General features: G+C 39.7%; 1 protein-coding gene across 1 annotated transcript in view; it reads left to right on the top strand.

Annotated features, from left to right (window-relative positions):
• The window catches only part of TRMT11 (tRNA methyltransferase 11 homolog), a 99,039-nt gene that overhangs the window by 72,005 nt on the left and 12,026 nt on the right, over window positions 1-15,008 (top strand). The window lies entirely within an intron of this gene.

Raw genomic sequence — 15,008 nt, 5'->3', positions numbered from 1 at the left:
GTGCAGTATGGACAAGTTACAGTTACCATGGGAATGCTAGTAATGAAATTCTTGAGTTCTCAGTGCTTAAAATGTCTCAAATGAGTTATAAAGGAGACTTGTTCGCATTTCATTTCCTTTGTCAAAGGCAGAAAGAAACCACATCCACAACCCTTTGTGACAAAATTTGCCAAACTCCTTCCATCTTAAAGATTTTTTTGACTTTTTAATATTTATTTTATTTTTATTTCACTGTCTGCAAAATGAAGCTTTTGCTGTTTATCCACCTTTTTGGTTTTTTATTTTTTTCCAGGTCTACTCAATACTTCTACTGCAAGTCTGAATGAGGTTGAGGTAGGGAATTGGAAAAATCCAGGTTATAATTCATGCAGTGTAAATCAGTTATGACAGAATATGTAAACACCAGGTCTGGTTTAGGAATTACAAAGGAGAATTTTACCCCCCACATAGGTACAAAAATTTTCTATGTTAAACCACTAGTTGCTTCCATGTAATCTCACATTTCCCCATTCCCACTAGTGCACATTGCCTGGCATTCATCAGCATCCTCTTCTTGATGAGCAAGACAGTCCCTTATCATGATTCTACCAGGCACAAAACTAGAAGGTCTGATGCTCTAATCTGCACGCTGAGATTGAGCAGTTTCTCACAAGGGTTTATTCAATTCCCACAATCTAAGTGGAAGACGACTTTACTGTTATCATAGCCCAATGTTGTTGTTGTTTATCTGGAAAATCCTCTTTGAGAATTAGTTTTGGAATGTGTCTGATATTTTGATGTCCTCCCTGCTTCCTACTCCCCATTAAAATTAGCTCTTAGCCTCTTTTTAGCAGGAAAGGAATAAGATTCTAGGGCTTGAAGACAACAAGTAACCAAATACCACCAGGAAAACAGTTCATTTTTTTCACGATAAGAGAATAGTTGCTGGAGCAGAATAACAGTTGTAGAGTTTCAGGCTAAAGTAGGCAGGGTGCTTAATAACCTGTTACTCTCAAAGCTGTAATTTAGAGGGTAGGTACATATCTGGTAGGAGTGTATTTGTAGCAAAGCCAAGGTATTTGTAGAGTTTAAGAACTTACCACTGCAACGTAAAATGTTATTTTGCACTCGGGAAAGACATGAGGTTGTATTTCTGTTTCAAACACATACCTAGGTGTACATACAAAATGTAGAATCATACTACTGCTCTCCAGTCTTTGAAAACTGCATTCATGTCAGTACACAACTGATGACTGTAGGGATGAATGCAGTGTGTAAAACAATTACAGAAGTTACAAAAGAATCCTTGGTTTCTGTGGGAGGGGGCAAGCGACTCCTTAGAGTAACTTGCTGTCGTTATAGAACAACAGTATAATGATCAGAAGTCCATGTGAAGGAGTTGGGACAGGCATTTGATATTAAGGATATAGGTATAGGGATGGGAAGAGAAAGAAAGGATATAGTGGAGCTGTGGTAAGAGATGGAGGGAAAAGGGTGTATTCTGAAGTCAGCTGAGAAAGTGAAAAAAAAATAGAGGGGAAAGAAAAGACAAAACAAAGAAGAGAAGAATGTATAAACAACAGACACCAAGCGAATTCAGAAAATGGACAAGACAACTTACAATAAGATTGATTAACATATTATATAGATTAACAGTGACCAAGAATGACAATGAGGACAGGTGCCTCCAATCTGCTTTGTCTTCCAGAGTGCTCCTTTACAGACTCTGGAAACCTGGATGTATTGAGGACATTGGACAGTAAACTGTGGAGAGTAGATGTCTCTGATGGCTGAACTTTACCACATAGTCTGTGTAATAATCAAGTGTCAGAATCTGGAGAAGAACCAGTCATTTTGGAAAAATTAATATGCAGGACTTGAGTGTGAAAGAAGGGTTTGGATGTAGCAGTATAAGAAGAGGGATCCAGTGATCAGATGATAGTAAGAAAAATGACAGAAATGTTTTACTTTAACATATTCTCACCCATTTACCTGACAGCGCTATACAGACATGTAATTGTTGATTATAGATCTGATCCAATATTGATTTAAGCAAAGGACATATCATCTAAAGTGAACCTTGTATTGATGTTTGTTCTGGTCTAGATTAAAAGAGTACCTAAATTTAACAGCTTGGGTTTGACATTGACAATGTCTATATTTATATTTATATAAATGCACATTTTTATATACATCTTATTTTTTAATTTGCTGAAAACAGAGCAATCAAAAAGGAGGAGGGAAAATGGTTCTAGAGAACACAACTAGGATTAATTTCTTAAAATGTCATCAACTTGCCTTATATATGAACTTGCTTTTGAGAAAAATCAACATAGAGCCAGAGGAAGAAGAAAGAATAATAAAACATTACTGAATTACATTATGAATAGGATTGTTTTAAATGAGTTGTTTCATAACTGTGAATCAGATGTTCTTTTTCTAATCATTCCCAGCACATGTCCTGTGCTGGACAGTGTTAACCTTTCAGCTCAGAGAATATGAATTCCCAATTTCAAATGTCATTTGAATTCCTAAATCTCTAACATTTTAGGGTTCTAATTACTTCTGTCCAAGTGACTAACTTCATGAATAGGACATACATGATTGGTTGCAGCAGTGAAATTTGGCTCAGTGGAGCAGATCCTTGGCTATCAATCTTCAGAGGCACGGTGACAGCTCTGCCAGTCAAGGGCCTGACTTGTAAAGTGCCACTCGCTTAGACACTTGTAAAATGCTATGTGCTCTCAACATTTTCTAAAGGTGCTGGCAGCTTGCAGAACACCTTGCAGAATTGCTTAGCATCTTGAAAAACTGTGTCCTAAACTGATGTCATTATCTTTTTTGTTGTTGTTATTTTTGGGATTTTTTTTGTTTCATTTTGGGTTTTTTGGCTGGTTTCCTTTGTCTCCTGAAAAATCACAGGAAAATTCACAACAATGCCATTAAAGCTGCTGCTACAGCTGGTGATGGGGCATAACCAACCCCATCCCCTCCCCCAAATTTAGTGATTCAGATAAAACAGAATGACATCCAAACCAACCCCTAGTTGTTTTTGTTTTTGCGAAACCAAAACCTGAGTGGTGAGGTTTTGCAACATTTAAACCCAACCCACTGCAGTTTGTCCATTACAGACATGAGACTGAACTCAATCCCTTTTATCTGGGCTCTCTATCCCCTCTGGACTTTGGTGGTTTGGCTAAAAATGGAACCCAAAGTTAAACCATCCCCAATTTGGGTTGTGCAAATCACAACCTGACTAATGTAGTTCTTCAAAACCAAAACCATAACATGGCCTTCTTGTTCTATCCCTAATTTGATTAAATGTTTTGTGTCCAGGGCATTATGGAGACTGAAATGTACAGAAGAATGTTATCAGCATAAAACAACCTTCTATTTTATTCATTCCCAAAGGGCCTGATCCTGAAATCACAAAGCCTTCCCTCACCTCATCAGACTGTCCTTGTGGGCACTTGGCAAGATACTTCTGCTTTGAAGAGGGTTGTTACTGCTTTCTCACTTGTATTTTCTGGGGACTTTGTAATCCCATATATTTGCAGGTCAGGAGAGGCTGAAGAAGAGCAGACTTGGCCATGTCCCTGTCATCAGAAGAGAGCAGCTTTAGTTCTTGAACAATTTTTTTGACCCTCTGACATCATGTAAGTCTGATATCAGAAGAAATAGGGATTCTTGTATGGCATCTTCTGGAATTTCTGATCAATCATGGTCAATCATCATGGCTGGGCTTCACGAATGAAGATTTGAGAAGGGTCTCTACCCACGTTTGTCACAAGCGCGTTGGTGGCTAAAAAGGCCAATATGAGACAGGCATGACCGGTTGCAAAAGGCACAGCAGAAGGACTCCTTAGGTGGTAAATTCTGCAGGGCACGATTCTTTCTGCGTTGTCTTTTCTCCTTGAGAGTGATCCTGTGTGCGTTCTCAAAGGAAGCAGCAGTGATATAGATGGTGTGTCTCCAGACCTCCCGATTTGAGGCCAGAGTAGACCAGTTATGGTGATCAATATGGCCAAGGCTGAGATGTTGTTTCAGGGAGTCCTTGCATCTTTTCTTCGGGGCTCCTCTCTTGCGGCAGCCAGTGGCAAGTTCACCATAAAGCAAGATCTTAGGGAGGCGGTGGTCCTTCATCCTTGAGACGTGCCCTGCCCAACACAGCTGTGTTCTCAGCAACATGGCCTCAATACTTGTGACTGCTGCTTGTTCTAGAACAGATGTATTGGTCACATAATCTGACCAGTGGATGTTTAGAATTGTATGGAGACAGCATTGATGGAAGTGTTCTAGGAGACACAGGTGGTGGCGGTAGATGACCCATGATTCAGATCCGTATAAGAGAGTAGACAGCACTATGGCTCTGTAAACACTGATCTTTGTACTTTTCTTCAAGTGTTTATTTCGCCAAACTCTTTTATGAAGCTTTCCAAAAGCACTATATGCCTTTGCTAACCTGTTGTCTATCTCTCCGTCAATCTTACCATCCGAGGAGATGAGGCTACCTAGGTAATTAAACTGCTGGACTGATTTGAGCTCTGATTGGCCAATGGTGATATGGGGATGATGGAAGACTTCCTGAGGTGCTGGTTGATGGAGAACTTCTGTCTTCTTTAAGCTGACTTCCAGCCCAAAAAGCTCAGCAACCTCAGCAAAGCAGGATGTTAAACGCTGCAGAGCTGCTTCTGTGTGGGCGACAAGGGCGGCGTCATCAGCATAAAGCAGCTCCCGGACAAGATGGTTTAAGGTCTTACTGTGGGCCTTCAGTCGCCTTAGGTTGAAAAGGCTTCCATCAGTACAATATTGAATGTAGATACCATCCTGATCATCAAGGTCTGCTGTGGCCCTTTGGAGCATCATGCTGAAAAAGACTGTGAATAGGGTTGGTGCAAGAACGCAGCCTTGTCTCACACCATTAGTTATTAGAAAGGGCTCAGAAAGTGCATTGCCGTATCTGACTTGGCTGTGCTGATCCTCATGGAGTGAGATGATCATTTTAAGGAACTTGGGGGGACAACTTAAGTGTTCCAAAATCTGCCATAGACCTTTCCTGCTCACAGTATTGAAAGCCTTGGTGAGGTGTCGATAAGGTTACATAGAGACCTTTGTTCTGTTCCCTACACTTCTCTTGCAGTTTCTGAGAACAAACACCGTGTCTGTGGTACTCCTGTTGGCTCTGAAACTACATTGGCTTTCAGGTAGAATTCCTTCTGCTATAGTGGATATTAGTCTGTTCAAGAGTATTCTTGCCAGGATTTTGCCAGCAATGGAGAGCAGAGTAATACCACGGTAATTTGAACAGTCTGATTTAGTACCTTTCTTCTTATACAGGGTGATGATGACTGCATCACGAAGGTCTGATGGTAGTTCGCCTAGTTCCCAACAGTGTAGTATGAACTCATGAAATTTAGCAGGGAGTGCAAGGCCCCCATGTTTCCAGACTTCGGGTGGAATTCCATCAACCCTAGCTGCCTTGCCGATTTTCACCTACTGTATGGCCTTAAGGGTTTCTCCTAATGTGCGGGCAGTATCCAATTTGTACTTCTCCGGTGGTTGTGTGATGGACTGAATGGCTGAGTCTTGGACTACACGGCTGGTACTGAAAAGGGTCTGAAAGTGTTCAGACCATCGATTCAGAATGGAGGTTTAATCTGTCAGAAGTGTTTGACCATCAGTGCTGAGTAGAGGACTTTGACCTTGGTACGTGGGACTGTATGCTGTTTTCAGGGCTTCATAGCCTGAAATGATGTGGTCACCTGTGTCTACGCATAATTGAGTTTTTTCAGCTAGATTGATCCACCACTTGTTCTGGATGTCACGGAGTTTCTGTTGGAATTTCTGATAGACTCTTGTCAACCATCTTGTCAACTTTCCTCAGAGAGTATATCCTAGTATAGAAGCAGCTGACACAGCTCCTAGGATAGTCCTATGCAAGTTCTTTAAGGACTTTCTGTGAACCTTTGCCCATGCTGGAATTTTGCTTGTGATTGATGTATGCTTTCTCAGCTTTGCCACTGTCTCTATCTTCACTTGCCTCCACAAGCAAGGGTCCAAGGGCAGTGTTTTTCCATTTCTGGACTGCCTGTGGACTACTTTGAAAAGGCCAGTAAATGGTAGCCAAGGAAAACAAGCCCAGTGGTAATAGGCAGTACCGTGTACTCTTCCTCTCCAGCATAATGTTTTAGGGTGTCTGCAAATAAAGAGATGCCTGAAAACATCATCAGCATTCACAGAGAGGTCTCCTGGAGATTTGGGAAGGGAGATGAGTGGTGCTAAGAAGCCAGGCTCCACCCTAGTTCCCAAAGGAGTCAGTGTCCCAGCTCCCCTGCCCAGGACATGCTGCTTTCCCTATAGCTACGCTAACAGACCAAGAATCCTTTTTTCTAGGTCTCTAAAAGTGTTGCAGGCTAAACTCAAGCAAATGCTTCACTGTATTTATTCAGCTGGAACCCACTTTCTGATAAATACTTACAGGTAAATTGTTACTCCTCTGTTAGTGTTTTGCTGTTGCAGACATTGTCTGCTGATTTTTTCCATTTTTTTTCATGTTTGCATTCCAAAAGGCAATTTGGAAGTAATAATCACAAAGGAGAACATTTTAAGAGCAGCATATGCAGATTAAAACCACCCCACCCTTTAAATACCAAAACCTCTGAACTTAACAGTAATAGTTTTTCTTGTCTACTCCAAGTGCTAAGACCCATATCCTTTTCTCTATGGCTACAAGCTACTCCAAGGAGAAACAGTCATAGAACTGGAGCAAGCTGGACATTTAACCAGATAGCTGGCACAATTACAATTATACCACAAGCAGCTTGGACTAATAAGTTGAATGAAACTCAAAGCCCAGTGTCTTTTTTTGCCTTGAGGAATGACTTTTATCCAGTATGTTCTCTTAAAAAGAAAGACTAAAAGCTAAGGACATAACTGCAATCCTGTATGCCTAAAGTTGAACAAGGAAACCTGTGCCAGCAGTTCCTCCTTACCCCGCCCATGAGCCCCAGGGGAGGGGTTGTTGTATATTCATCCTTTCTTTTCATCCAAAGCACAGGGCAGGAGGGAGAGAGAGAGTTTTGTTTCATGAGAAGTCAGGAAAAAGTCTCTTCAAATTCAACAAGGAAGTGGCAGTTGAGATGTGGGTAGGGAAATGCAGGGAGGTCTTGGGAGAGAGTTGCACCTTCTCTTTGGCATCATGGACTCCCTTCAGAGAATCCCACCAGTTAGTTCCTAAACCAACTAAAATTCTGCTCTCCTGCCTCATATATTCCTGTTGACCCAGAGTATCTCTCTCCTAGTCTTCATTTGGTACCACCAGGACGTATTGCTCTTCAGCAATCCCACCTGTTGGACAGTCTGCAGGGCTGGGGTGGACCAGTAAATGTGCATGCCTTATGTCTGGGCCTCTGTAATACTGTACATCTGGGTAAGTTTAAACAAAGCCAGGGGTGGGAAGTGCCAGTATAACAAATCGTATGAGCCATAAGAGCTCAGTTTAGGGCCTGTGCATATGTTTTCAATGCTAATTTCAAGCAAACCTTTTCAGATTCATGCTCCGGTCTCTTTTTGCAATGTCTAGAAATGATGTAACTCCAATGCCTTTCATCCTTAAGATCGTGCCATTACTTGGCCTATCCTGCCCAGACTCCTAAAACAAAACTGTTAGGAACTCAGACATTTTCCTGCCAGAGAAACTGTCCCTGTAGAGTTTATTGTCAGACTACCACTAGACATTTGCTCTGGTGTGAAGCCAGAGCCAGACCTAGAAGTCTATGGAGGGAGAAGAGGTCAAAGTCCTTGAGATCCCTCATATGGCCTTGATACGGCTACTGTGGAAGGCCTGGGCACAGACAAGTCTGAATGTTGTGCTGCTTAAGCCCCCAACAGGTTCCTGGGCTTAGATCCTGCTGAGCACTGTGAGGACTCAACCCCAGTGACAGGCTCAGCAGCATGCCTGGAAAGAAAAGTTGCTCCAGAGGTGTTTCTGTTTCCTGCCGTCTCGTGGCATCCAGTTACCCTTTCAGAGCTGGGAATAAGTTAGGCAAATGTCAAACCAAGTAAAAATATTGGTGTTTCAAACCTTGCTGCTTTGGGGTAAAGGGAGGTTATGTAGCTGTACTAAATCTGTAGGTTTGTTTTAGAACATAATATTTTTCTGCTCCCATGTTGTCCACTCTTAAACAAGATCTGGCAAAGCTCCAAAGGAGACCCTCTGAATCTGACCTGTAAGCTCAGCTCTGTGATTGTCCCATAGCTCTCCTTGTGTCACCCAGAGGTATGACCAGAGAGAAACTGAAGGAAGCACCACCAGTTGAGGGAAGTGAGGAAGAACTTGACTGTCCTGAGGGACACTGATGTGGAAGGTCAGAGAGAGGAAAGTTATAGGGTTTGGGTGTTGAGTTTTTTCATGAGAGAGATTAAAAAAAAAGTTAGAAACAAAATACTTGTGAGAAAATTCCCCTCCAAAACTGTCATGGTGGAAATTTTTTCAAGAAGCTCAGTCTTCAGACCAGCTTACTACATTTGATTGAGTTGCACTGTACAGCTCAGTTCTCAAAAGTTGTTAAAAGCTTTCCTTATGAGAAGGACTATCCTCCCTCCCATCCATCTGCCATGAAAAACAGATTTCCCACCATCAGATGCAGAACCTTTGAGGTAGAACTGTCTTGAACTATAAAGTGAATAGCATGTCCATAAATAAGTGAATTATCCTCAGACATTTTGGTGGATCTTTAAAATATTTACTTTTTAGGGGCAAGCTGGGTAATGGGTTTTCCTCAAACCTTAAAGTTTTAGTGGGCAACAAAGAATGCAGAGTGGAAGCTGCTTACCAGATGTTCCACAGCCTGTAGAGATAAAAGGAGATTGTTTTTACAAGTACAAATGGTGATATAGTAGCCTGAACTGTGTAAAGTACATATTTTTATTAAGTCATTATGCAGTTGGACAAATAATTTTCCATATTTCCCAGTCATAACCTGGTTTATGCATGTTGAGTATTTTGCCAGTTCTGACTGCTTCTTTTTCAGTTTACAATGCTGGCAAACTTGCTAGGGATTTTTTGTTTTGTTTTTAAATAAAAACCCCTCAATTTTATTGCTTTAGTAATTTAAAATTACATCATCTTTTGAAACTTTAGATAAACATACTAAAACTAATCTCATTAATAGAGCACAAAAATATCTTAACACTCCAAAGTGATTAAAGAGCTTGCAGAAATTGCTTACTGTAGAAGACATACCCAAGGGCAACAGAGGAGTCAGATCTGGACTCCTATAAATGCACTTGCCTTGGTTAGCAGTACTGCACTAATTTACTAGATGTTGTAGATCTGGTCCTTAATTTGTAAGAGTCAAGCAATCAGAATAAATTGGGTGAAAGTGTTTAACGCAGCGGAACAGCAAGAAGGTAAAGGTTTATTTTCTCAGAGGATATTCCATATTTTCAGTTTTTCCTACCATGTTCATGAAATGAAAATCTTGAAATCTTGTCTCTGCTTTCAGATGGTAGTGAATAAAGAAACCTGAAGAAGACAATGTGCTGTCATCAACAGCACATGGGAGCTTTCCATGTATTCCTGTCTCAAACAGGGTTTCCTTGAAGTTTGTTATCTTTTTAAGTCTAAAGGTTTAGTTTAGTTGTGTGTGCTTCTCCATGTGCAGTTAGTCTTTTGAAGGAATAAATATGAGAAAAAGAATAAGCAAAATATCTTGTTTTTCTGCCAATTTTTTTTTACAGCCTTATATGGTTAGGATACCCAAACTTCTCTCTATTCAAACAGGTTCTATCCTACAGATGCTCTTCAAAATTCTGGGTGAATGTGGAAATAGTTGCCTTTGTCCTGCAGAGGAGGGATGAAGCCCAAGCAGACAGAAAGTGATAAGATTTTGCAATAAGTCATCTTTAACATACAAAAAGATATTTGCTTTTATCAAACCCTAGAGTCAGGTGACACAGACCATAGACAGACAAACTAGCCTGGCATAACTGACTTACCTGTACTCATGCAAAATACAGGATATTTACAGAAGTGAAGCTGAATAAAGCAGTATGATGCTGAAGCACTTCTAAAATTTCTTTACTATTCTGGTTGTGATCAGCAATGAAAGCACAGGTCCTGAGATACTATTAAAAATCTCAAGCTTCATGAAGTCCTAGAAAACTGGTGGTAAAGTCCACTTCCACAGGATTTTTAATCTCATGCTGTGAACTTTGCAGCTTTAGATAGGCCTAGCTTTGAGAATGAACCAAAATAAAACTAAAATTCTAACTGTCAAAGAGTAGTCTGCTGCTGGTGCTACGAATTAAAGCAATATTATATGTAGTAAATACTTGTAGCCTATACAATGTCTAATAGGAATTGCCAAAATACCTTGCTTCTGAAAAGACTTATTCTGATTTTAACATTGTGTGACCATGCTACTTCGTCAGGCGAGAGCATTTGACTCACCTTTTATATTTATAGTAAAAATTAAGATAAAATAATCCAGTAAAGTTCTAGATTAGACCACCTTAAGTGCACCATCAAATGTAAACCCCATTCATTTGAAACTTAAAACTCTGTTTCCTGAATCTGAACCTGTGGGATTATACTCTGCAGTTCTGACTACATTTGATCTGTGAGATTTGAAGCAATTCTGTGTTTTCTTTCTTTCCCTTTTTAATCTAAATGAGAAATAAAGCCATGGAAATAAATGGAGCATTATTCTTGGCTTTGGTTCAGTTTCAGATCCAGACTCTGAACCCAAGCTGAAATGTGCCATGCATCTTAAATGCTGCTTTCTTGAACTGCCTTTGGTTGGACTATACTGCATTTCACATGGATCAATGCAGTCACTACCTCTGAATTTAATGCTTGAACAACAGATGGAGTTTTAAAAATCCAAAGCTGTCTCAGTAATTGCTACCTGCATAAAAAATATCACAATATATTGCTTGTGAATATAATCTATATAATTTTGAGATGCTGCTAAAAATGAATGGCCAAAATACACAGTGAGTTAAGGAATCCTTCCTTTCTCTCAACCAGTTAAAGAAGTAATTTAAAGGTTTCAGAAAGAACAACAACCAAAAAAAGGTATTGCAGAAGAAAACTGGATTTCCTCCCATGAAAGCATGAAAATAGGAGGAGGGATTTCATTCAGGACTAAAAACAACCAATGAAAGTTTCATCTTGAAATGTAAATCCATTTGTGTTTTCCAAAGATGTTTAAATGGGAGCCAGGGAAACTTTAACAAGCAGTGAAAGATAAAAATAAAAATATTAGAGACATCCTAAAATAACAGCTAGGCTTGTATCAGTGTTATATTTCAGCGGGGAAGAAAATGTCTGAGCAACAAAAGGAATTTTATTTAGAGTTCGAGAGATCTGTAAATAGAATCAGGGAAAGTACCTCTACTTTGAAATTATATATTAAATGACCCATGGGTGAGATGATTTTTGGCATATGATTCACTGAAGTATCACATTTTAGAAACTTTCTGTTTTTCAGTCTTTACTTTTCCTAGAAAAGGGTGTCATCAGTTCTTGCGTTGGTCACAGTGTCATATGTACAGCAATAAGTCCCATTGCAGTAATAGCTGGTCTCTGGTATAAGATTCTTTTTTTTTTTTTGAATACTCCTGTGAAATAAGCCTTTTAACTTTGTTTCACTTCAGAAACTCCTATTAAAGATGGATCCACTGCATTAGAAAGTGAGTGAAGTTGTGACGTGCAGAACAATTCTATTCAGCAGTTGATCAATAATCGATACATTTGACTTAGCAATCTGATCTCATTTTGTATGCGCTCCTGCCAAAAATGTTTAGTGAGAGGGTGTTTGGGTATACATCTAGCCTGAAGCTTTGTGGGAGAAATGTCTGGAAGCTCATGAGTGACCACAGGGGATATCAAAACTCCAGCAGTGAGATCCTCCTCTTTGAGGGTAGGATTTAGATAATATTTTGTTTGACACAGGGACTCCATGTCCTGCTCCTCTAGTGGGCACATGACTGATCTGCAAGACGTATAGTTACTGAAACTCTGATGTATTGCTTTTCATATTCCTCATTCACTGAACTCTACAGAAAGTCTCCCCAGCAGTTAAAATTTCCAGTGTTTTCTATTGTTTTAGTGCCTCAAAAGGCCCAGCCCCAGCTGGAAACATGGAGGTATGGTATTTGCTGCACAGAAATTTTGTAGGAAATTTTATATATTGTAAGAAACAGAACCTACTATATTAAATGTTGGCAGAATTTAGGCTATTATTGTGAATGGTGGTTCAGTGTCACAGCATTTGGGGTTATTCAGCTGCTCTTTACAAACACGTGAAGATATTGTCTACTCAGGCCAACACCAAGAGGGCAACCAGAGCAGCTGTCCAGACTTCTCATTGCTGCCTGCTCATAGGTACCTCAGGTTCTGCTGAAACTGGCCTCCCTTGTGTAAACACCAAAGGGTAAATTCAATCACCATGGCTCCTGCTATATTGAGGTAACCAGACATCCCAGGCTCCCTGCTTGGCCAGAAGACTTGTGATTTTTAATAGTTGTTAAAAATATATTTATTTTTTGCCGTTCTTGGCTGATCTTCTCCTTTCATGGTGATTAACAATGCTCTGATCTTTTACTGCTGCCTTTTAGTAACGTAGCAGCCTTCCAAGATGGAAGAAGACCATGCTATTCCTCTAACTAGTGTTTATATACCCTGCAATAATTTTTCTTCCACAGTTGCTGTTCCTGCTAGTTTCTTCAACATCCTATTCCATGCATTTTATTTTAAATGTAGGAGCAAGTCTCTTAATTATCCACAAGGCCTTTTATGTGTTTAATTTAGAATTTTGAGCATTGTTTCTCTGTCTGCAATCCTTGCAGACATTTAAGTCACCATCTGTGATTTTATGACATTGATAATAATTTTTACTCTGGAATGGAGTGGAATATTCTCTGATACATATTCTTTTGATTAATCTGATGTTCTTTTCTGTTAACAAGGGACAGCATGGCTCAGGGAGTAGGCAATGGGATATGAAAATGTTTGCCACTATCTTGTTACTGCGTGTCTAGACTGAGGAAGTTAGCAAAATGATTTTCTATGAGATGGGTTTCTCTTTACTTTTTATTTTTGGCATTGGATTGCTCCAATTTGATCCTCAGTAAGTGATTTTAATAGCTGTTAAGAGTGTGACATTAATGAAAGTGAACAGATTGCTTCTTAATTCTACAATAAAAACAAGTGTGTGTAGTGATATTATTAGAGGAGAAATTCTGCATGTGTAATTGATATTTCCCTTTCCTATATTCTGTTTGTTTATAGTGTAACAAAACAATTTACAACTAAAACAATTGCATGTAGCAAGCAGACTGTTTCAAATGCAACTAAATTTGTTCTTCTAAGTGGCATGCTGTGAAACCTGTTGAATATTTAAGTAGCAGACACGTACATATGAATCCCTTTAATGTGCTTATTTTTTTAATTAAAAAACCCTACATGAACGGAAACTTTTAAAAATGGACTATAATCACAGAAATGCTTCAGATTTTGCAGGTGGGCAGAGGAAATTCTACTTCACTGTATAAATCACTTAAAAATGTCTTGGCTTGCAAAGTTTCTAAACTCTGCTCCGCGCAGTATCAAAGGATTATGAGTGGATTATGGGTATTAGATAGGAAGACTACCAGGGGACACATGGCACAAACAAGAAGACAACCTTGTGGATAAAAGGATGTATGGAGTGGAAGATTCTTAACCTCCCCTTTATCCCCTTCATACAAAACAAGCAAACAAACAAACAAGAAATATTTCTCTCCAAAATAGGTTGTTGTTTATTGCTGCACTCAGGGTTTTTTCTCACATTGTCTTGGCTGAGCTTTGGATCAGTGGGTTTCACTCAGGTTAAGATTTACTGTGGCTCTGATGCTCTTGTTTTTACAAGAGAGAGAGTTATCTTAATACCTCAGTTAATTTACTGTGTAATAACAAGGTCACAGTGCTGTGGAATATGGATGCTAGTGCGATAAAGAGTCAGAGAGTAGTATTATTTCTATAAAAACACTTTTTAAAAGATCTTTTGAGTCAGCCCAATTGGCAATGACCCTAGCTCCATTTGAAATCATTTGGTGGTATTACCTGAAACTAGCAAGCTACTGCTTCTGAAGGCTTAGGAAAGTTCTATTTTAAGGTCAATACTGATTCACAATAAAAATGTGTATTCTATTTTTACTAATAATACACTTTTTCATGTTTGCAGAGCCTTTGCAGGGGTTGCAGCCTTGCTGGGCTAAATATTGCACATGCCCAAAGCAAGAAAGTACTCTAAAGGGTCTTACAGATGAAAATAGACACTATGGAGCATTGGAAAAGGCAAATATCTCTGTTTTACATAGATCAAATTGAGGCCCAGATCTTCCAAAATGCTTCCTGCTTTATGTACCTAAGTCTCACTGAAATCAATGTGAGCCAAACACCTAAGTGCCTTGAACATCTGAGATGTTGGTGCCAGGGATGTTCTGAGATGGCACCACACAATGTGGTGGAGATGAGCCAGGCAGATATGGTGAGGATGCAGGGTAGCTTGGCTTGTGGAGTGGCATCTCTGAACCCACAGGAATACCTCTCCACAGACTGATCAGACAGTCACACCCTTATCCACACTCACTTATGCACAGTCATTACACTTTTTCTCCAGCCTTCTGGTTTCTGCATGGGTTTTTTTCAGTTTTTTCAGTTTTGCAGTTAGTGTTAATGAAATCAGCAGGGTCATCTGTCTACTGACCTAAATTGACGCCTTCCTAATAACTGGAACTTGGGCATTTAGGAAGCCTGGAGCTGAGCCAAAGCCACCTGAGCATCATCCTTTATCCACTGGCAGTACTCTGTGTCCTTCCTATGTTCTTTCAGAAAATACTGCATATGATGCTTCTTTGTGTAACTGCAGTTGTGTTCTTGGATTTTTTTTTTTTTTTGGGGTTGGATTTTTTGGGATTTTTTTCTTGGTTTTTTTGTATAATATACTTCAACACACACAGTCTATAATGCAGGCATGCAC

This window comes from Manacus vitellinus, unplaced genomic scaffold (genome assembly GCF_001715985.3).
Source record: "Manacus vitellinus isolate BGI_N305 unplaced genomic scaffold, ASM171598v3 scaffold_4_pilon, whole genome shotgun sequence".
In the NCBI taxonomy this organism is placed as follows: domain Eukaryota; kingdom Metazoa; phylum Chordata; class Aves; order Passeriformes; family Pipridae; genus Manacus; species Manacus vitellinus.
This window is presented reverse-complemented; position numbering and strand designations above follow the sequence as displayed.